This window comes from Sapajus apella, unplaced genomic scaffold (assembly GCF_009761245.1).
Source record: "Sapajus apella isolate SASKATOON/1434 unplaced genomic scaffold, GSC_monkey_1.0 scaffold10, whole genome shotgun sequence".
In the NCBI taxonomy this organism is placed as follows: domain Eukaryota; kingdom Metazoa; phylum Chordata; class Mammalia; order Primates; family Cebidae; genus Sapajus; species Sapajus apella.
This window is the reverse complement of record NW_022436950.1, coordinates 41,281,920-41,306,809: the sequence shown is the minus strand read 5'-3', so window position 1 is coordinate 41,306,809 and position 24,890 is coordinate 41,281,920. Positions and strand designations below refer to the sequence as shown.

Below are 24,890 nucleotides of genomic sequence, written 5' to 3'. Positions count from 1 at the left end.
GCTGGAGTGCAATGGTGCGATCTTGGCTCACCACAACTTCCGCCTCCTGGGTTCAGGCAATTCTCCTGCCTCAGCCTCCTGAGTAGCTGGGATTACAGGCACACACCACCATGTCCAGCTAATTTTTTGTAGTTTTAGTAGAGATGGAGTATCACCATGTTGACCAGGATGGTCTCAATCTCTTGACCTTGTGATCCACCCACCTCGGCCTCCCAAAGTGCTGGGATTACAGGTGTGAGCCACTGCGCCTGGCCTAGGAGATCTTCTGAAGGCTTACAAAACAGAAACTGTGGAAACCTTTTGCTCTGAAGGCAATTAGTCACTCATGCAGAGTGGTATAAGAAGGTTTTTCTTCCTATCTATGCTTGTTAATTTAACAGGAATTACTGGGTACAGTATTTACTTTAAAAAAAATTAGCATTAAACAAAATTTTGGGGCACAGAGAAAAACCATAGACTCTGATCTGGAGGACTTGACAATTTAGAGTATGAGGTAACCTTTTCTCCTTCCAGAGGGGCTGAACATGGAAATACCAGCTAGCTTGCCAGCTAACGACAAGGATTCCTAATAAAAAGAAATAATCCGTGAGGGAAATGGGCAAAGGCTTCGACCAGGCAAAGAGAACCAAAACCAGTGTCAATGTACTCTGGGGATATCACATAGTACATGTGCAGGAGGTTCTTTTCACAAAGCATGGATCTGGGCCACATGGAGGGGAAGTGATGTCCCTTGTTCCCTGGAATGTAGAGGGATTCAGAGGTGTTGGTGGCTGGGAAGAAATCTGTGACTATTCCCAGGAGGAGCTGCTTTATACAGACAGATGTTTGCTGGGAGGCGATGGAGGTGGAGAAGGTGAAAGTACCTTGGCTAATTGGAAACACTGAATCTTACACGGGACTCAAATGTCCGCTGAAACTTATAAACTCTACAAGGTAGAATTTTACCAGTTGTCAAACAAGGTTAGGTAACCCAATGAAGTATGTTCTCTAGAGAGTTTAAGCAGCTTTTGATGGTCTTGTAGGACTTGAATGTGTACCAGTTGTCTGTGTCCAGTGATCTTCCTCCACCCTACTTGAAGAGAAGTGTGTGTGTGTAAACCATGATTCTCCCTCTTCAAAACCCTTTGCTCATTCAAGTTAAGCTAAAGTTTTGCTTTTAAGAGGTTTTAGAAAAGCCATAACTGAAGAATACATTTTTTCCCCCAGAAAAGCTTGTTCTTTTATTTCATTATCTGTAAGTAAAGCAAATACAGAAACTTAAAAGTCACTAGCAGTTAAGGAAATACCCTAACCTCGCTATGGCTACCATGTTTCCCAAGGGATCTCTCTTCCCCTTCCCACCCCCTTACAACTCTCTACTTGGATTATACCCTACGGCTTTCCTTGTGCCTACAGGTATTGATCGACTTACCCCCTATGCAACTTATGACCATTCAACTTTATGACCACAATCGCTAGCCACGACTGCTCTGCGTCTGGCAGCGCAAACGTTGCCCAGCTGGGCGTACGACAGTGCGGACCAGCTTCCAGCAGCACTGCCATCTCTGCGTGCACCATTTCAACTGTACATATAGCCTATTCAACTTACGACCAAATCGTGTTACAACCAGTCTGCGGTCCCGACTATGGTCATAAGTCGAGCACTAGCTGTATTCATTTGTACGCGTGTTCCCATTTGCCTATAATGGCATCCGGTTTTAAGATCCTTGTAGAGACTGAGACTAAATCAAATGAAACAGTTTAATGGTGTTAGTTCAAACAGTACAGGTTTTTCCACTGGTGCGTTTAATTACTGTATCAGGATTCAGAGCTGGTGGTGAATACATTTTCTTCCTAATTAAAATACACTCAGGGAAAGTGACATTGAAAGGATTTGACCCAATTCACTTTGGAAGTCTTCTGTTGAGAAACCTCCGAAGACTCTCAGTGTTGAATATTCAGGGCCAGAGGTAGTTTATCGGTATTTTGTTTCTTTGCATTTTTGTCTATGGAAATATCTATACATGTCAGGAAGTAGTACAGGTGTCAGGATGTTTTTCAGCTCCACAGCTTATGGATACACATGCGGATCACAGGCAAAATCCATATTTTTATCTCTCTAACCCTCATAGCTGACATAGGACTTGCAGTCCCACTTAGATGAAAACCTCACCCAATTATGTCTGGGAGTCCTCCGGGAACATCCCTCATGCTCACAAATACCTTTCTCATACTGTCTTCCATTCTGACCCTCTCCAAGTATTTGTTTGGGAGCAAGCGGTGACATGGTGATTGGAACGGATAATGTCACGGTCACAGTAGTGTATATATAGCAGTGGTTACATCAATTTGGTATGAATTCCTCTCTGGAAACCAAAACTTAGTTTGAGTTATATAGGATATGGTATAAGTACAGCTTTCTTCATCCAAAAATATTCTGGTTAATTTAAGAAATGTGTTAAATTTTGTAAGTCTCTAGGTTCGTGTATAAATTTCATAACCTCAGTAATTCAATATTTGATATTTCCACATTTAAAATGTTACTAAAACAAAAATTAATCTTGCCTTAAAGTTAAAATAAGAAAAATATATTTTAACCTTGTAGATGTTGGTGTAACTGAAGCCGGGTTGAATCTTATATCAGGAGGAAAGTAAGATGGCTGAAAATCAAGGCATTGATTCTTGATTCTATTTCTCAGCTCTCCTTTTAAAGTTGTTAATAGGCCAGACATGGTGGCTCACACCTGTAATTCCAACATTTTGGGAAGCTGAGGCAGGAGGACTGCTTGAGCCTAGGAGTTTGAGATCAGCTTGGGCCACAAAGTGAGACCTCCTCTCTTTTTTTTCTTTTTGAGATGTAGTTACTCTGTCACCCAGGATGGTGTGCAGTGGCGCAATCTCGGGCTCACTGCAACCTCTGCTTCCCGTGTTCAAGCAATTCTCTGGTCTTAGCCTCCTGAGAAGTTGAGACCACAGGCATGCACCACCACGCCCAGCTAATTTTTTTTGTAGTAGTGGAGACAGGGTTTCACAGACAGGGTTTCACCATGTTAGCCAGGATGGTCTCAATCTCCTGACCTTGTGATCAGCCCACCTCGGCCTTTCAAAGTGCTGGGATTACAGGCGTGAGCCACCATGCTCAGCTGTGAGACCTCTTTTCTACAAAACAAAAAAATAGAAAAAAATCAGCCAAGCATAGTGGTGCAAGCCTGTAGTTCCAGCTACTTGGGAGACTGAGGTGGGAGGATTGCTTTTGTCCAGAAGGTTGAGACTGCAGTGAACTGTGATCATGCCACTGTATTCCAACCTGGGCAACAGAGTGAGACCCTGTCTCCAAAAAAAAAAAAAAAAAAAAGTTGTTAACAATCTTTTCCTTTATGCTACTCAAGGGATTTCTAGAATTGTGATGTTACATTGCATAATTTGTTGTTATAAAGACATTTTTATGTATACGTGACCTTTATTGTGCTCTTCTGGAATAGAGAGAGCCATGGGTGTCACCCTCCTTTTCCATTTGAAGACCTGGAGGCTCAGGAAGGCACTTAAGTGTCCAGGATCATACAGCTTGTGTGTGGCAGAGCTGAACTTTGTAGCCAGGTCTCCTGGCTCTAGCCTTGGCATATTCCCTTATGTGGCCTTTAATGGCAGGAGAACAAATGTCCCCACTCCTATGTACTTAGCATCAGGGATTCTTGCTGTGGCCATGGGTAGCCTGGAGTGCCCAGGAGAACACATGGCAGTCTCAGTTCATGGCTTTCTGGCTTAGAGAAAAAAAAATGACTTGAGAGTCTAGGATGTGCCAAGCATTGAACAATTCTCACAACTGCCCAATGAAGTAGCTATACTCACCAGTTTTTACAGGTGAATTTTAGATTCAAAGAGGTTTAACTTGCCAAGCACCTCGTTCAGGTGATCAGAAAGTCAGGATTTAAAGGCAGGTTATCTTGTTCTTTCTACTGTATCAATTGCCTTCTGATTATGTTTAGAGAGAATAGATAAGGAGGCAGGAAAAGAGTCATGGAAAAAATACTGTGCTCAAAATGATAGGAGGTGGGAGGTTTTTCCTGCTTATACGAACTTCATTTAGCAAAGGTTAGATACTGGGCTAGTCTCACTACTAGGCAGACATGTCACTGCTTAACTTGTGTGACTTGAGAATCCCCGAGGACTACTAAACAACCTGAAAATGTTTCCCCCACTAATGTGCAAGGAAACTATGTCTTGGAGTCCTTTTTAAAAAATCAAAATACTCCTGGAAGGATCATATACATTAGGGTTAATTTTTTTAACTAGAGATTAATATAACATCCAGTGGCTCTCTCCTGTGTACTCTTATTAAGATCCTCCAGGATAAAAAAAACACAAAGCAGGTGTGCTGGAAAGCAGTTGATGAACAGGGGCTTATCTGGGCAGAGTAGGCTGAAGAGGGGCCTCAGAGGAAGATGATCTATCTGTAAGCTGGCAAGGACCTGCATGAAGCTGTGAAAGCGACAAATGGAGAGGAGAAAAAGTTCCAGAGGCCCATTTTTGCCCATTTTTACCATGTATTCCACTGCTACTGTTATTTACATTTGTCCCCTGCTTTCATTTCTATGAAAATTCTAGAAGCTTTCCTTCATCATTAAAAGCAAGGGTATTTTATTTTCATAGACCAGCATTTCACATATTCTGTGAATCCTAATTCATTATTTTTCCATAGTCTACAAACAGTACCATTCAATAGCAAAACATTATCACTTGATTAATAAAAGCTTACTTCTGACAGTTCATTTTTGAGAAATACCAACTCAGAGTCACTTGTCTCTTTTCGTGATCCGGCAGCACACTAACTTTTTTTGCTCTCAGTATTTGGCAAAATCTTACTACTGCAGCAACTGTTCCCCGAAATTCTGTTGTTCATCACAGACCTGACAGCCCACGTTCCTCCTGCTGCTCCTGCTGACACCCATTTTAAGTTTGGTGCACCATAAATAGGATCCTTGGCCCCTGCCGGCTGCCTCATTATCTTCATCCGATTTCTACTGCTTTACACCTATCAGATTTTCTATAAGCAGTCAAGCATACCCATAATTAATAACTAGTTCTCTACTTTCTCCTTCTGAATATAATATGCAGTTTCTTCCTAATAGGTCAGGTATGTGGTTTTACTTTTAAAATTTTCCTTTTTAGCTAGCTCGGAAATCTGCCATCCAACATTATCACTCACAACATGACAAAGCTTGGAAAACTTGAGGAAACCTTGGGCAGCACATGAAAGGGACAAAAGATAAATTAGTGACGTCGATCTGCCTGTAATTAGAGGACTCAATTTCTTTTCTGATGCCTTGAATTTATGGCTAGTGAAAATGGTCAAGAGACCACATTTATATTTTGCACACTGATTTGTTTTGGCTTGTGTTTTTTTAATGACAAATGAGCGTAGTATAATTATCTCAAGTCACCCTGACTCTACAGAGACCCTGTGATCCAGATGACAGCATCTAGCCATTAGCCCCTTCAAGGTCCACCTTAGCTGCCGAAGGGCACTCAGTCTAAGCTGACCCTTCCTTGTCAGCTGCATATAGTGAGTCACTGTGGCAGGGGTACAAAGAACCAGCTGTTTGGATCTGACTTGGGACGTACTTGCCAGGGACACGTCAGAGCTCCCCTTCACATTGACCAGGGCTTTGCTGGACTTGGTGACAGTTTGATTATCCTTCTGCCTAACCCTCTTTCTGTCCTGTCCCTGTCTTTTCACAGGCTGGTTCCTTATAAATGTTTTGCACCCAACTCAGTATCAGTGTCTGCTTCCAGATAACCCAACCTGTGACAGTGAATGACACTCTTTATTTTAAATAAGCCTATGCTTTTCTGGCTTCTTGAAGTCTCAAAAATAGAGGTGTCCAGGCTTCTCTTAGGACTTCTGAGACACTCTACCTGGGCCAGATCAGGCAGTCAGTGTAGAAGGGGAGGCGTGGAAGGCAAGGACGCAGGTTTATTCCTGGGAAGGCCTGTTCCTCCAGCTCTGATGACTGCACAACTCCTCTGTGAAGAGGCAGACTGTCTTCCTAACTAGCCCCACTCTAAGATCAGAGCATGTGGAATTAAAACGCGGCAGGCTGTTGTTTACAACCTGGTGTCAGTGGTTAGACTTTCCATGGTGCAGCTCCTTCCTGTCATGCAAGATAAGGTATAACATCATGGTGAAATGTGTGGGCATTGGACTCATGCAGGTCTGGGCTTTTGATAACTTTATTGAGAGACAATTGACATATAATAAACCATATATTTAAAGGGTTTGACATATATAGCATTTAAAAAAACTGGCCTGTTTCCTCTGTGTATGTATACACATATACCATTACCACAATCAAGATAGCAAACATATCCACCATCCCTCAAATTTCCTCTTGACCATTTGCAATCCTCTCTTCTGCCTCTCTGCAGCAGCCTCCATCTCCAGGCAACAACTGATTTGCACTTTGTCATTATAAGTTTTCCATTTCCCACAACTTCATATAATTGGAATCATTCAATATTGGATGATTCTTCATTTTTGAAAGAAGAACTGGAATACTCTTCATTTTTGTCTAACTCCTTTCACTCAGCATAGTTATTTTGAGCTTCATTTGTGCTGTTTCATGTATCAATTATTCATTCCTTTTTATTGCTGAGTAAAATTCCGTTGTATATATTTACCACAATTTCTTAACCATTCACTTATTGAAGAACATTTGGGTTGTTTCTGGTTGTTTTTTGGGGGGACAATGAATATTTGTGTTTATTTCTTTAGGAGCAGATCAGCAATTTTTTTCTGTAAAGGTACAGATTATAAATATTTAGGCTTTGCTGGCCATATAGTTTCTGTTGCAACTCCTCAACACTACCCCTGAAGTATAAAAAGAACCACAGTCATTACATAAATGAGTAAGTGTGGCTGTATTCCAATAAAACTTCATTTTCAAAAATGTGTGACTCTTGCTTTAGGGTAAATACTTTCAAGTGGAATTGATGGGCCATATGGAAAGTGTATGTTTAATTTTATAAGAAACTACCAAACTGTTTTCAAGAGCAGCTCTATTTTGCAATCTCACTAGTAACATATGAGTTCCAGTTGCTCCTCATCCTCGTCAACACTTGGTATGGGTAGGTTTTTGTTATTTGTTTTTTATTTAGCCATTTTTATAGGTATACATTCGTCTTCTTTGTGGTTTTAATTTACATGTTTTTTAAAAAGGCTGATGTTTCATGTGCTTGTTGGCCATCAGTATGTCTTTAGTGGAGTGTTTGTTCACATTTTTGGTGCATTTAAAAAAATTGATCTGTTTCCTATTTGTTCAGTTTTGAGAATTCTTGAACCTGAATACAAGTCCTTCATCAGATATGTGGTTTGAACATATTTTCTCCCAGTCACTAGCTTGTCTTTTCATTTCTTAACAATGTTTTTCAGAGCAAAAAGTTTCTAAATTGTTGTTGTCTAATATGTCAACTCCTTTTTTATTATATTTTTTGTTATAGACTGTACTTTTGTTCTTGTATCTAAAAACTCTTCCAGGCCAAATGTCACAAAGATTTTCTCCTATATTTTCTTCCAAATATTTAATATGATTTTATTAACTAAAGTCCTTATCTTTTACATTAGAGTTCTGACTTGTTTATCATACATATCTGTTACTTTGTATCCTTTGATGAAATCTCCCTTTTATGTCCTGCTCATGGTAACCATTGTTTCTCTATCTCTGTATGTTCCTTTTTTTTTTTTTTTTTTTTTTTTTAGATTACACATATAACTCAGGTTATGCAATATTTTTCTTTCTGTGTCTGGCTTATTTCACTTAACATAATGTCTTTCAGTTTTATGCATGTTGTGGCAAATGGCAAGATCTTCTCTTTTAAGGCTGGGTAATATTCCATTGTACATACATGCTGTGTTTATCCACCCATCTGTTGATGGACACTTAGGTTGGTACCATATCTTGGCCATTGTGAATGATGCTGCACTGAAAATGGAAGTGCAGACATCTTTATGAAGTGGCTATTTCATCTTCTTTGGTATGTACACAGCAGAGGGATTGCTGGGTCATATGGTGGTTCTATTTTTAATTTCTTTGGGAACCTCCATACTCTTTCTATAATGGCTGTACTAATTTACATTTCTACCAACAGTGTACCAGGGTTTCTCTTTCTCTACACCCTCACCAACATTTGTTTTCTCTCATCTTTTTGATATTAGCCATCCTAACAGGTGTGAGGTGATATAGTGGTTTTAGCTTGTATTTTCCTGATGATTAGTGATGTTGAGTACCTTATGTATTTGTTGGCAATGTTTATGTCTTCTTAGGAGAAATGTGTGTTCAGGTCCTTTGCTCATTTTTTAATCTAGTTGTTATTTTTTTTTCTGTTATTGAATTGTAAAAGTTCTATATACATTTTGGATACTAACCCCTCATAAGATATGTGGTTTGTGAATACTTTTTTGTTTTAGTTCCATTTTTTTTATTTTTGCTTTTATAACCTGAGTATTTGGCGTGTTATAAAAAAAATTTTTGCTAAGGCCAATGTCAAGGAGCTCTTCCCCTGTGTTCTTTTCTAGGATTTTTATGGTTTCAGGGCTTACATTTAGGTCTTTTATTCATTTTGAGTTGATTTTTGTGTGTGGCATAAGAAAGAGTCCCATTTTATTCTTTTGCATGTGGAGATTCAGTTTTCTCAGCACAATTTATTGAATACACTATTCTTTTATGACTGTTTTCTCTTAGTACCCTTGTTGAAAGTTAATTGACTATGTTTGGATTGATTCCTGGCCTCTCTATTCTGTTCCGCTGGTCTATGTTTCTGTTTTTAATACTAGTACCATACTGTTTTGATTAATATACCTTTAGGATATAACTTAAAACTAGGCATGTGATGCCTCTAACTTTGTTTTTCTTTTTCAGTATTGCTTTGGCTATTCAGGTTTTTGTTTTTGGTTTTTTGTTGGTGAGCAGGGTCCTATACAAATTTTAGGATTGTTTTTTCTATTTCTATGAAGAATGCCACTGGAATTTTGAGAGAGATTACATTTCTGTATATTATGTTCAATAGTATGAAGCTTTTAACAATAGTCTTCTGATTCATAAACACAAGCTCTCTTTCCATTCATTTTTGTTTTCTTCAATTTATTTCATCAGTGTTTTGTAATTTTTAGAATACAAATCTTTCATTTCCTTGGCTAAATTTATGCCTAAAGATTTTTTAATGCTTTCATAAATGGGATTATTTTCTTAATTTCTTTTTCAACTGGGTCTAATTTGCACACAGAAATGCTATTGATTTTTGTATGTTGATTTGTATACCCTGCAACACTAGTGAATTCATTTAGTAATTCTAAGATATTTTGTGAAATCTTTAGGGTTTCTATATGTAGAAACATATAGCACCATGCCATCTGCAAATGGAGATAATTTTATTTCTTCATTTTCAATTTGGGTGCTTTTTACCCATTTTCTTGTCGGATTACTCTCACTAGTACTTCCAGTGCTGTGTTGAATAGAAGTGGTGAAAGTGGGCTTCCCTGACTTGTGCTGGTTCTTAGTTAAATATCTTTTAGTAATTCCCCATTGGTTATGGTGTTAGCTGTAGATTTTTTAGAACAACCTTTATTATATTAAGAATCTCCTCTTCTATACCTAAACTGTTAAGAGTTTTTATCAAGAAAAAAATGCTGAACTTTGTCAAATCTTTTTCTGCATTAAGATGATCATGTGGTTTTTATCTTTCAGTCTATTAATGCAATACATTACCTTTATTGATTTGCATTTGGTAAACTAGCCTTGTATGCCAGGGGTGAATCTTACTTGGTACAATGTACAATTTTTTCCATGTGTTTTGAATTCAGTTTGCTAATATTTTATTGAAGATTTTTGTATCAGTGTTCATCAGAGATATTGGCCTATAGTTTTCCTGAACTATCTTTGTCTGGCTTAGTTATCAAAGTAATGCTGGCCTTGTACATGTGTTTGGAAGTATTCCCTCTAGCTCTGTTGTTATTAAGAGTTTAAGAAGTACTAGTAATAATTCTTTTTTAAATGTTTTTATTATCTTCTGTTTTGAAAGCTATATTCAATTGCAAAGGATTCCAATTGTCCACTTTTTGTCTTTTTGTACTTTCCAGATGATTCTCCACTGTTTTCTAGCTTGCATTGTTTCCCACAAGAAATATACTGTCAGTCTTATCTTTGTTCCTCTGTACATGGCCTATCTTTTAAGATGTGCTTTTAAGATTTCTCTTTATCACTGTGTTTTAGAATTTGATTATGATATGCCTTGCTGTAATTTTCTTCAAGTTACTTGTACCCCAGATTTGTTCAGCTTACTGGTATGATCTGGGAGGTTATAATTTTCATCAAATTTGGAAAAATTTTGACCATTGTCTCTTAAAATATTTTGTCACATTCTGCCCTTTAATGACTCCAATTACATACCTATGTATTTTGCTGTTTGAGATTGTCCCACAGTTCACTGATGCTCTGTTCGTTGTTTTTCAGTTATTTCCCTTGCTGTTTCGATTTGCGTGGCTTTTACTGCTATCTGTTCAAATTCACTAATCTTTGTCCTGCAACCTCTAACTGCTATTAATGCCATCCATGAGGTTTCATTTCAGACATCTCTAAAAGGCCTTTGGAATACGGTTACAATAATAGTTACAGTACATTAACAATAATAAAACAATACTGTTTAATGGCTTTATCTACTAACTTTATTATCTATATAATTTCTGCATCCATTTTGATTAATTGATTTTCTTCTTATTACAGGTTGTATATTTTTGCTTTTTTACCTGCCTGGCAAGTTTTGACTGGATGGCAGAAATTGTATGTTTTACCTTGGTGGATACTAAATATTTTGTATTCCTTTAAATATTCTGCAGTATTTGTTCTGCAATATTCTGCAGTGCAGTAAAGCTTTTTAGAAACAGATCTTTCTGTGCCTTGCCCTCAAGCCTTGTTATAGTGTTTAGTCCAGGGTTAACTTTTTCCTACTACTTAAGCAAAAGACTTTTTAGTTCTCTAACCAATTCTCCATTAGTGATGAGGTTTTCCACTCTGGCTTGGAAGCAGGAGTTATTCTTGATCCTGTGTGATCTCTGGGCACTATTCTCAGCAATCCTTTCCAGCTCCCACCCCATCCCCTACCCCAGCCAAGACCTCAGGTTGTTTTTTTAAATATGTGTTCTGATCAGTACTCAACTGAGTACTTGAGGGGGACCATTGGAGTCCTCTCTCTGTATAGCTAAAACCTTTCCAGTACCCTGATCTTTAAATTCCAGCCACCTCGTGGTCCTTAGATTCCCAACCTTGGATATCTTCAACACAAAGAGATCACTGTCTCTGCCTGCGTTCCTGCTCCCTACATCACAGTCTGGAAACTTTCTTTAGGCAGTAATCTGGGGCACTCATGGGGCTCATCTCATTTATTCCACATCTCTTATGTATCACTGTTCTTTGTTAACCAACATGTAATGTCATGGGAGATGTGCAATGTTCAATGTCAATGTTTCATACATATATGGATGTTTGGGTTTTTTAGTTGTGTCACACAGGAAGATAAATCTGGTCTCTGTTACTTCATATTGGTCAGAAGTGCAAGTGCAAGATCTGGGCTCCATTTCTCTTCTATTTCATTTTCTTTTCTCTACTCAGAAGTCTTGAATGCTGCAGTAGTTTTAGATATGGAATTGGAAGAACTCTGTGGAAACAGCCTCTGGCCTATAGCCCCTGAGAATGTGTTTGGCTAATTTGTAAGGCTCCAGCATGGCAAGGGCCAACCTTCTTGCAGCTCTTATCTTTCCCATTTGGCCTCACGCTATAGGCCCTGACCTTGACCTTTATATTTTTGGAGTTGCTGCCAGGCTATAATCCTATCCAAGACTGACATAGGTGTGCTCATGTTGCTGACAGTGCTGTAAGTGAGCAAGGTTCTATTTGTTTTTTCCTGAGGCCTCTCTCTGGCTTGCAGATGGCCACCTTCTTGCTGTGTCCTCACATGACCTCCTCCTTTGTTGACTATATAATGAATGATGCAGTGATTCTGTCACATATGGTGACTATGTATGCACATCTCTGGTGTCTCTCCTATGCCCGAGTCTCCTCTTCTTATAAAGACACAAGTCAGATTGGATTAGAGCTCACGCTAATGACCTCATTTTAACCTACTGACCTATTTGAAGGATCTGTCTCCGAATATAGGCACATTCCGAGATGCTGGGGGTTAGGGCTTCAACATGTGAATTTGGGGAAGACATATTTCAGTCCACAACAAGCAGAATGTTGATCATTGAGTCTCTATGATAGATACATGAGAGTTCATCATATATTTCTCTCTACTTATGTGTTGTGTTTAAAATTTTTCATAATGATAGAGTTAAAAATACTGTATACTTGAGCTAACTCATGGAAAAATTTTGCTGAAATACATATTTCTTCGTGAAAATGTTTTATTTATTGTCCTCTTGTGACATGCTCAACACACTTGCATACACACACACTCACACCCACAAACACACATACACACTCCTACATATAGCATTGTAACCTTAAGCACTCTAAGTTCTCTAAGTTCTCGGAGCACACTTACCTCTGTCCTGTGTGGCACCGTATCTCAAGTACCGTCAAAACTGGCTTTGACAACAATAATCACAATGGTAGTTAGCATTTAGATATTGAAAAGAGATTACACGTATTTTTCACGTATTTTCCATTTGAGCGCCTGGAAGGCAGGCAGTGTGGGTGATAGTATCCTCAAGGCAGGGTTGAGGAAAGGAGCTCCCGGGCCAGCAACTTGCCTCCACTCCCCCAGCTGATGTTTGCAATGCCATCAAGTGCCAAGGCTTCTGACTCCAACTACAGGGAATTTCCCTGTGGGTATGTTCCCCTCATGATGGAACAATCAGTTGTAACTCTCGTATTATTTTTCTCTATATACATTACAAAAAACTATGGTTGAATGATTATACCTCTGGAAATGACCCCTTTAAATTGCTGTCAGTTTGTATTAAATGTTACTGCTTCAAACTGGCACTTTCATCTATCAGTATTGAAACCTGCTTTCATGTTTAGCTGATTGTGTTTAATTTATGAAATGCTGAGCCTTATGATGTTTTTATCTTTTTGGGAAGATTGAATTTATAAAATGGAAACACAGGTCAAATTTATGCTGTGTAGTATGTTTTGCTTTTTAATGAAATAGGAACTTTTTTTCAGTTTTCTTTTTTCTTTTATTTATTTATTACATTTTAGGTTTTGGGGTACATGTGAAGAACATGCAAGATTGTTGCATAGGTACATACATGGCAGTGTGATGTGCTACCTTCCTCCCCATCGCCTGTATCTGGCATTTCTCCCCTTCATCTTTGTTAGGAATACTGCTTTCTCAGGTCTATTAATTATCTTGATATGAACTGAAAAACTGTTCATTTCAAGGGAAGGCTGCGCTATAAATAAGGAAAATCTTTTCCGTGAACTTTTTACCTTCAAGTCTTTCCTCTGAAATATACTTTCATCGTTTTACTTCAAGAAACAATTTAAATGTACTACAAGAGTTCAGAATGATTTTTCCCTGTGGATTAGAATGCCGAGTTCTCCTTTCTAAATACCATGTGCAATAGGATGAGCTATTAGTAAAAAGGAAACAAAAACTATTATTTTCCTTCTTGTGAACGATTTCCTTTCACACCCCACCCCCATCCCAGAAAAGAGAGAGCTGACCTTGCTTCCTGGAGGCGGGGCTTCTTTCCCTCCTGCCACCCTTACCCACCAGCCTTCTGGGTGGAGCAGTTTAAGGGTTTCTAGGTCACTGATTTGGATTAGCTTGGATTGGTCCAAAGGTAGATAAGGCAAGGGTGGACAAACCCAAGAGACAGAAAGTCATCTTCAGAAAAAGGGGAAATGATGAGGACTGAGGGTTTCCTTCAGTGGCAGGCCCAACTTGCATGCACTAGACAGATAAGGGATGTCTGGACAATGGCTGTGGCACTGGACATCAAGTGCCCTGAGAGTCATCAGTGAGGGTCTCTGTGGCCATGCCTGAGGTTGAGGAGAGAGCCATGGGAAGGGGCACCTATAAATGTACTCAGACAGCACGCTCAAGGGATAGGGCCAGGCCAGGCACAGCACAGCCATGTGGCGTAGCAAAGGGAGTGTCAGCAAAAATGACAATCACAGTGGACTACCAGCTTCTTGCTCTGTTTATATCCTATCCATTCACTCATTTATTGTTGGCCTACCTGTCTGGTAAGTTTCTTATTATTTGTTGACTGTGTAATGAATGATTCAGTGAGTTTTCCAGCTATTATTTAAAGCTTGTCAATTCTTATTTGATAACAGAGAGGGTTCCAAAACATGTCTAGTTCAAATTTCTTGCCATCCGGTGATTCCTGTTGATATGGTTTGGATCTGTATCCCCACCCAAATCCTATGTTGAATTGTAATCCCCAATGTTGAAGGTAGGGCCTGGTGGGAGGGAATGGATCTAATGAATTTGGTTTCTAATGATTTAGCACCACCCCCCAGTACTGTTTTCATGATGGTGAGTTATTGTGAGATCTTGTTGTTTAAAAGTATGTAGCACCTCCCTGCTTTCTCTCTTGATCCTGCTTCACCATGTAAGAGACGCCTGGCTTCCCATTTGCCTTCTGCCATGATTGCAAGTTTCCTGAGGCCTTGCCAGAAGCTGAGCCAATGCCTCCATGTTTCCTGTACAGTCTATGGAACCATGAGCCAATTAAACCTCTTTTCTTTATAAATTACCCAGTCTCAGGTATTTTTTTATAGTAGTGTAAAAATGAACCAATATCCCTGTTTATATGTCAAGCCTTAGTAGCAGTGATACTCCCTGTCTCTTGTTGCAGTGATACAGGTCCTTTGAGTAGCTCTGGTACTCTTTTTGTTATGTCACTTCAACACTTGAATTCTTTAGAAGATACTAGTAGGCAAAGAAATTTGTTCATATCTTCCAGATCTTTGTATCACTTGGAATGCTTTTGGTTGTGCTTTGGTTATCTATTGCTGCATAAACAAACTGTAAAACTTAGTGTTTTAAAGCAATTTGTTATATCTCTCATGATTCTACAATTTGATGGGGCTCAGTTGGGTGATTCTTCCTTGGTATATTTTGTGTGGTTGCAGTGAGATGACACCTTGGGCTAGAGTCATCTAAAGACTTAACTGGGCTGGATTTCTCAGATGCTCATTCATGTGACTAGCAGTCGATGTGGCTGTTGGTGACAAGGACTCCCTACTTGAACAAACTATAGGCTTCTCCAAGTCCTCTTCTCTACCAGACCTCATCCTTGGCCTCTTGTTCTTGGTCTGCCCAGCCTAGTTTTATCAAGAATCCTGCCACGCCAGTTTAGCAAGAATCTTCTACCTTTACAGCTTATCAAGTTTACCTTATTAATTTTCCATACACTGACTTCCTTATCTTGCCCATTAGCTATAAACTCCCAGTTGCTACTTATCCTGCCCATTAGCTATAAACCCCCAGTTGTATTCAGAGTTCAGTTCCATCTCTCTTCCCTATTGTAGTAATCTTGAATAAAGTATTTCTTGCCTACTTAACCTATTTGGTCTTTGAAGCTGGCTAGGAAGTAAGCTTGGGCTATAAACTAGAGTACCTATTTGTTTCCTCTCCTTGTTGCTTGGGCTTCTTACTGCATCGCGGTCTCAGGATAGTCAGATTTCTTACATTGCTGCTACTGTCTTTCAGAGGGAGCCTTCAAGAAGACTGTATAGATGCCAGGCATGGTGGTTCATGCCTGTAATTTCAACACTTTGGGACGTTGAGGTAAGAGGATTGCTTGAGCCCAGTAGTTTGAGACCAGCCTGTGCAATATAATGAGACCTCATCTCTAAAAAAAATAAATAAGTAATAAAAAAAGCTATATGAGAGTTGCAAGGCTTCTTATGACCTGAGCTCGTAAGTATCCATTGTATTTTATTGATCAAGCTAGCCACTAGGGCCCACCTGGATTCAAGGGGAGAGCAATTGGACAACACTGCTCAATAAGAGAAGTAAATAGTTTATGGACATCTTTAATCTACCTTAGGCTACAAGTAATAAAAGGAAAACATGCCAGAAAGTGGTCTAAATAATAAGACTTATTATACTGCATACCTAGAAGTTTGAAGGTAGGGCAATGTTTTTTGCCCTACCTTCAACTTGCCTCGAATGTCAACAGAAACACTTTTATTTATGCCATCCTCTTTTGCTGATTCCCACAATGGCTGCTTGGTTACAAATGATCTTATGAAGCAAGAATATCCAGAGGTAGACAAAGGGGAAATATTTGTTTTTGCTTTTTATTTTTTTAAGAGTAATGAAAACCTTTCTGTAATCATCCCAGTTGATTTCCCCCCACTCATAACTGAACAGAATTATATAACACATTCGTATTTAAACCATTCAACTTGCAAGAGAATAAAACAACCATGAGTGGCTTGACTCTGTCGTGATTCAGTCCCTGGGCGGAGGGTAACCTCAATAAGAGAACATGGTTACTCAGAGAAAAATGAACAAAATTCGGGGATGAAGGTTGTGAACCATCTCATTTCATATTAAATCCTTTCTTCTCCCTTTTGTTGGTCAGCATCTAAATCATCAGGGTATAAGGTTGTCCAGTTCCTTCTTAACATTTCTAGGATTGAGGACTACAAAAGATTTTCTCAATAAACTATTTGTTTACATTTGATTATCAAACAATACTTGCTTTTGTACAATTGACACTCAAGTTTATTTACTTCATTTTGGACTTTGATAGGCAAGTGTGATTCTAATAGGGTCAGAATCCAGAGGAAGAGGTACAAGAGCAACATTAATTTTTTTCATGTACCTTTTATGAGCACCCTACTATGTGCCAGGCTCTTTGGCAGGTGCTGTGAAAGATACACAGATTGATATGACGCGATTCCTTGTTTCCACATCAAACTAAAAAGCTTCTACACAGCAAAGGAAAGAATAAAACAAAAAGGCAACCTACAGAATGGGAGAAAATATTTGTACACCATGTACCAATAAGAAATTAATATCCAAAACATACAAGAAATGCATATAACTCAATACCAAAATAACTGATAACCTGGTTAAAAATGGACAAAGGATCTGAAAACGCATTTTTTCCTAAGAAGATATATAAACAGCTGACAGGTATGTGGAAGGATGCTCAACATCACTAATCATCAGGGAGACACAAATCAAAACCATAAGCTATCATCTGACACGTGTTATGACAGTTATTATCAAAAAGTCAAAAGATAACAAGTATTTGCCAGGTTGTGGATGAAAAAAAACTCTTGTATGCTGTTGGTAAGAAGGTAGATTGGTACAGCCATTACAGAAAATAGTATGGAGGATCCTCAAAAAATTAAAAATATAACTACCATATGATCCAGCAATGTTACTTCTGGCTGCATATTCAAAGGGAAGAAAATAATTGTCTCAAAAGAGATATCAGCACTACCATGTTCTTTGCAGCATTATTCATAACAGCCAAGATATGAAAACAGCCTAAGTGTCTGTCAACAAATGAATGGATAAAGAAAATGTGGTGTGCATATATTTACATATATATGTATGTACATATATATACATATATAATAGAATATTATTTAGCCTTGAGGATATTATGCTAAGTGAAATTAGCCAGACACAGATAGTCAAATACCACATTATCTCATTTATATATGTAGAAGCTAAAAAAGTTGAATTTATAGTAACAGAGAATAGAATGGTAGTTAACAGGGGTTTGGGGTGGGGGTGAGGAAAAGGGGGGATATTGGTCAAAGGGTACAAACTTTCAGCTTTAAGATGAGCAAGTACTTGAGATAGAACGTACAGCATAGCAATTATATTTAATAATGTGTTGTATGCTTGACATTTGCAAACAGAGTAGATCTCAAGTTTTCTTACCACACCAAAAAACCCCAAAACTATATGAGATGATGGATATATTAATTAGCTCATTAGTTTACAATATATACATACATCAAAACATTGTGTCGTGTGCCTAAATATATGCAATTTCTATTTGTCAATCATTTTTAATAAAGCTGGAAAAAGCTCAATAGGGAAATGTGTTAGGCAGAATGATCCCTTTACCACCAAGATGTCCATGTCCTAATCCCTGATACCTGCGAACCTGTTTCCCCACACGGCAAAAAGAACCTTGCAGATGTGATTGAGTTGAGGATCTTGAAAGGAGGAAATTATCTGAGTGGGCCTCCAAAAATTTTAAGGGTTTTTGTAAGTGAAAAAGGAAGAGGAGAGTCAGAGTTTGAGCTGAGATGACGGGCGCAGAGGTCATAGAGATCTGAAAATGCTTTGCTGCTGACTCTGAAGATGGAGGAGGGATCATGAGCCAAGAAATACAAGTAACCTCTAAAAGCTGGAGAAGGCAAGGAGACAATTCTTCCCTAGAGCCTCCAGAAGGAATGCAACCTCACTCCTTGATTTTATTCTACTGAAGTCCATTCCAGACTTCTGACCACCAGAACTATAAGACGATATATTGGTGTTGTTTTAAATAACTAAGCTTATGGTCATTTGTTACTGCAGCAATAAGAAACTAGTATAAGAAGGAAGATTAATAATTATAGTACAAAGTAGAAAAAAGTGATGAAATGTGTTTAACAGTTGCAGGGCACTTTATCCATAGTTCTAAGCCCTTTCCATATCTGTTATCTTATAGAGTAATATATTGACTATATTATGAGTTTCAAGTAGACAGCTAGGCAAATAATAGCAGACACAGAAGAGGCTGTTAGAGCACAGACTTGCAAGAAGAATATGCTTTCTGGAAATTTAGAAGCTGGGAGAAAGGACTCTCACCCTGAGGGAACAGCATAAGCAAAAATTCCAGAACATGCAAGTATGTGGTAAGGGAGAAATAGTCTACGGGCTACAATAAGGGGTGCCTGGAAAACTGTGCAAGGGAGATGGTTTACGACATAGAGGTGAAGCTTCTAATCAGCCTAATCTGAGGGAGAAGTAATACTCACTCACAGTTTGGAAGTTCTGACTAAATCAGACATGTCTGGAGCAATACCCTTGATTGCAAACTGTGTCTTCATATACGCACCTTTTATCATATTATTAAGTTGGCTAATTTATATCTTGTTTAATGGCACTTATTCTTTGGCTGGTAAAAGTTACATTCTCACATTTCATCAGGAACAGGTGCCTGAGCAATATAACAATGCCAAATGTCTCCTGAAGTTAGATACAAAGCCCAGCCCGTGAAGTCAAACCTTTGAAAATCCATTAGGAAGGTGTCATGGTAGAGATCCACACACCATCTCTTACATGTCTGACAAAGTGTTAGAATAGATTTCTGTTTCTATAATTTAGCACTAGATTAAGTACCTATGTTTAGATGCTTTACTCTACAAAAAATTAAATGTTTGAAGAGATTAGATCAGCAAGATATTTATATTGTGAGAGGCATGTGGGTACCAAACAGCTAAGGGAACAACGAATATATATCTCGCACTTAGAGGTGCTCAGTGCATGGAGAACATGTAGCGATTTCTCATTTATTCTCTTCTTTTTCTTTCTAGTCTCTCCTCTCTTTACTCCTTCTCCCCAACTCCCACCCCCACTCTCTCACTACCTGTTGCAGAGCAGAATTAGGTGAATGTGTGGAAGCTAAGTGTGTGTACCATGCAACTCTATTGTCCACCACGTGGTTGCTAGATCCCTCTAGAGTCCCAGCCTTCTTTCCACTCTGGATAGCCTGGGCTGACTCTGCTCAAGGAAAGCTTTGGAAGCTCCTTTATTTCTCTATCTCCTGATTCTGGCAAGCAGCCAGCTTTCCTTCTCTGCCCTGCTCTGGTTCCTTTTAGCTCTTCAGAATCAAAAATAACCTGCAGACTGAAGGTATCTCCAGCCCTCAAGTGGACCTCTAGCTGATCAAGTGGCCACTAGAGACCCTAAAACAGCTTTCCAGGGCTCTTAAATCAACTTTCCCACTTAACAAGCTTTTAGTAAACTTTTTATGGTGCCAACCTCTCTGCTAGGTGGCAAGGACAGTGTGGTAAACGAAACTTAGTCATAAATTACATTCCTTCTAAAAAACAAATGAGAGTTTAACCTGTCTTTGTACATCATGGAGCACATAGGAAAACTGTATTTTGTATTACACACCTAGACTTGTGCTACATCGTAGCTTTTATAGAGGGCTCTCTGTAGATTGCTATTCATCCAAGCTTACCAGCAAAATAAGAACTCATGAGTTCAGGAAACATCTGGAGAGACTTTTACAAAAATATTTCTCAAGCATAATTTCAACCGTTGCAAATTTGGAATAGTCGTTTTAAAATGACTCAATTTTGTCATTACTGAAAACAGTACAAATATCAGTATTTTGTGGCACACCTGTTGTCTATTTGCAGAACCTCTAATTTAATGAATTCTTTCATTTTTCCCTAAAATCTGACCCATAACCCTGTAAAAAAATTTTTTTTTCTTTTTTTTTAAATTGTACTTTAGGTTCTGGGGTACATGTGCAGATCATGCAGGATTGTTGCATAGGTACACACATGACAATGTGGTTTGCTGCCTCCATCCCCCCGTCACCTACATCTGGCATTTCTCCCCACGTTATCCCTCCCCGACCTCTCTACCCCACCACTGTCCCTCCCTTGGTCCCCCCACAACAGACTCCGGGGTGTGATGCTCCCCTCCCTGTGTCCATGTGTTCTCATTGTTCAACACCCATCTGTGAGTGAGAACATGCAGTGTTTGATTTTCTGTTCTTGTGTCAATTTGCTGAGAATGATGGTTTCCAGATTCATCCATGTCCCTACAAAGGACACGAACTCATCATTTTTTGTGGCTGCATATATTCCATGGTGTATATGTGCCACGTTTTCCTTGTCCAGTCTGTGGTCGATGGGCATTTGGGTTGGTTCCAGGTCTTTGCTATTGTAAACAGTGCTGCAATGACTTAGGGAAGAAGAAAGAAAGAATTCATGCCACCCACTGCCTCCAGGCTGGGCACTGTCCTGAAGCCCCTGTTCCCCTTCTGCATGGTGATCATTGGTGTTTGTCCTCATTATGGGTTGTTGACTTTCATTTCTTTTTTAAAATTTTTATATTTTAGAGACAAGGTCTTGCTTTGTTATCCAGGCTGGAGTGTGGTGGCGTGATCATAGTTCACTGCAGCCTTGAACCCCTGGGCTCAAGTGATCTCCTGAATAGCTGGGAATACTGGCATATGCCACCATGCCCAGCTAATTTTTAAAATGGTTTGAGGAGATGGGGTTTTGCTGTGTTGCCCAGGCTGATCTTGAACTCCTGGCCCGAAGTGGTCCTCTCATCTCAGCCTCTGAAAGCGCTAGGATAACAGACATGAGCCACAGTGCTTGGCTGACTTTCAGTTCTTTTAGTTTTCTAATCGTAGGTCCAATAAAGCTAGCTCAGGCACAGCCTAGGCCCTCCCTCCTGTCTGCATACCACCGTGACCTCTTCCCTCTTCTCCATTGCCAGGCTGCCAGCCCTCACCTTTCTCTGCTGTATGGCAGTACCTACCCTCACTGCATCTATGTCGAGTGCCAGTGCCCTTTGTGGTGGGCACACATGCTGGTGGGGGACTGACCATGGGGTGGTTAATGGCTGTGTGAGTGAGAAAGAGTTAGGAGCTATCAGAATGTTTTAACTCCTATTGTCATCCTTGACAATAAACATACTGGATGATACCATTGTCGTAAGCTGGGATAACTTCAAGGTTTTCTTCTTCCTTCCTGGTAGCACTTGCTTTTGGAAGTGAGAAAAAGGTCCACATACTCCCTTTAGTCACTCATGAATGCTGCAGGCTGAGCAATAAATAACTCTCAGGTTTTCTCTTTGCCAGCTTCCCCAACATCTTCTGGCTTTTAGCACATTTACAGTTGTCTCTGGTCCAAGTTACTGAAAAAAGACGTCCTCAGTGTTCTAGGTTCTACTAGAAGCTTATTGTTATTTAAAAACCACACACATGTTGCCACCATGGTCTAGTCTTTCATAATTTCCCATTATTATTATAATAGTTCACAATTGTTTTCTCAGTGGTCCTCTGCCTCTCCTCAACCTCAACTCCCTGTCACCACCCCAAGCCATTAGCAAGAGGTGGCTTCCAGAAAAGGAAATCTTATCAAATCACATCCCTGTTTAAACTCCTGCATGAACTGTCCCTGCTCATAAAACAAAGCCTTCCTTTATTTGCATTCTCTGGGCAAATGTTTTATCAGACACGACCGTATCTCAAAGAGCACCCACTCCTCACTCTGTGTCTCCTTATATTGGTTGATTTTCATCCTTAGCACTTACCACTGATATAGGAGGGGGCAGGGCAGTACTGGGTAGAGAAGGGCAGGGTCCCTGGTGAGGGCCCACCCTCAGGCCTGTGCCCACGGACTGGACCTAAGTGAGGACAGGCACTCCTGCTTTCACACCCAAATGTTGCATTTTCCAAGACCACTCTGGCCCACCACACCCCTGCATTCTGTGCCCATAAAAACCCCAAGATGCTAGTGGGCATACACATAAGTGGCTGGACGTCAAGAGGGATACACTAGCAGAAGAAAACACTGGCAAATGCCAGCAGGCCATCAACAGAAGCATGATGCAGACACCCAGGGGAATTCGGTTGGAGGAGAGTCCAGCCTCTGGGTGGCCCAACTTCAGGGGAAGACCACCTTCCCACTCCATACCCCTCTGGCCTCCTCATCTACCTCTCTGAGAGCTGCCTTCACTCAGTAAAACCTTGCACCCATCCTCCAAGCCCACATGTGATCTGATTTTTCCAGTACACAGGGCAAGAACCCCAAGATACAGAAAGCCTTCTGCCCTTGTGATAAGGCAGAAGGTCTAATTGAGCTAATTAACACAAGCCACCTGCAGATGTCAAAATGGAAACAGCACACTGTAACACTCACCCACCGTAGCTTCGGGAGCTGTAAACAATCCACCCTAGATGCACTGTGGGGTCAGAACCCCATGACTTTCCCCTCTGCATGTTCCACCTAGGGGTTTGAGCAGTGGGACACAGAAGAAGTGAGCCGCACCCCTAGCGCATGCCCTGTGAGGGGGATAAGGGAAAACTTTTCCTGTTTCATCACCATGTGCCGCAATATATACATTTATTATCTGTCACCTTCCCCACAGGATGTAAGCCCCATAAAGTTTCTGTCTGCTTTATTCATAGCTGTTTGCTGGCCCGTAGTAGGTGTTCTGTAAATAGTTGATTGTGAAATGTTGAATGAAAATGAGATGAACATATATTTTACAATCAGTTCCCAGCCCACATTTAGAGTCTCCAGCCCTGCTCCCCCACTCCACCCCGTACCAGCTTCTTCACACATGAAATTTGCCACAGGCTTTCAGGTCTCTATTATTTGGGGTAAACTCGTCTCTGCCTGGGCCTGTCTTCTTTCTCCCCTGCACAGAGTATGCCCCCTCTGTTCCTTTGGCATTTGGAACACAGTTCTCTTTGGGCATGGAACACTGTAATTACCTGTTTATTTGGAAGGTGGTAGAAAGTCCTGGATATGAGTATGGGATCTAGACTCAGGTTGCTAAGGTTTAAATAACGACTTTCATCATTCTAACTGTGACTTTGGTCTTATTGCATAATCTGTTTCTCTCAGAGAAATAATGTGTGCTCATAGGTAATAATGAGAAGGATGATGGTAACTATTTACAGAGTAGGGCCCGACACATAGTAAGTGCTCAGTGAATGCTAGCAAGGGTGGCAATGCTGATGTTCTTTTCCATGAGTGTGAGTAGATCATGGACAAAAATCCTTCTTTGAGTATTCATTCTCTCTTTTTTTCTTTCATTTCTCTCTCTCTCCCCCTCTTTCATTCATCCACTGTCATCTATGCAGGTACCATATTAGATGTCATTTATAAATACATAGAAAGAATTTTAGTATAATGTAAAAAGTATGCTAATAGAGGCAGAAACAGTTTGGTGCTTTGAGAGTTGTCTTTGTGGGTGAAAATACTATGTGAGCTAAGGACTTGGTGTCCTGAAGGGCAAGTAGAATATAGATTGAGGTCATTTCATTTAAAAAGTGGTAATTATATTATTTTGTAATGATAGTTTAAAAGGCCTATTTAATGAGGGAATAAAAATATATACAAATAAAATTTTATTATCTTTAGCTTGTGAATAAACCTAATACCATTGTAATTTAAGACCCACTAACTTTGAGTACGTGTTGGAATTTAATTCTAAATCTAGTTAAGGCTAACTTCAGGCAAGCTTTTTAGCAGCCAAAGGATAAAAAAGGTTCTCTTTCCTCCTCCTCTCTTCTTTGTCCTTCCACCATTTTTACTCTCTAAACTTTCACTCAGTTTATTCAAGTAGTTCCGTGATCTTTTGAAAATAGATTCTGCAGTCAGTCTCATACACATTAAAATCTTTAATAATTAACATTTTTATTTTTCATATTTTTAATGAGTGGAAATAATTATTTTTAAATGTACCTGCTATAGGCTGAATGTTTGTGTTACCCCTAAAATTCATATGTTGAAATTCAAATCCCCAATATGATGGTATTAGGCAGTAGGGCCTTTAGAAGTGATTAGGTCATGAGGGTGGAGCCCTCATAAATGATTAATACCCTTATAAAAATACAGGAGGTAGCACCTCTCTCTGCTCTCTGCTTTCTGCCTTCTGTTCTCTGCCATGTGAGAATGTGATGAAAAGATAGATATCTACAAACCAAGAAGCTGGTCCTTACCAAACACTGGATCTACTGGCATCTTCATCTTGGACTTCCAGCCTCTAGAGCTGAGAAATACATTTCTGTTATTTAAGTCTCCCAGGCTTAAACAACATTTTAAAACTAGCAGCTTGCACTAAGACACTGCCAGAGACAATTTCTTTTAACTCAGATCCTTTTGCATTTATGTGCA

At 39.6% G+C, this 24,890-nt stretch overlaps 1 long non-coding RNA gene across 1 annotated transcript; it reads left to right on the top strand.

Annotated features, from left to right (window-relative positions):
* The first annotated feature begins 11,562 nt into the window (after positions 1-11,562).
* On the top strand, positions 11,563-24,777 carry LOC116551984. The gene is made up of 3 exons (XR_004269147.1): positions 11,563-11,572; positions 12,291-12,300; positions 22,311-24,777. It is a non-coding gene; the product is annotated as an uncharacterized LOC116551984 (long non-coding RNA).
* The last annotated feature ends 113 nt before the right edge of the window (positions 24,778-24,890 follow it).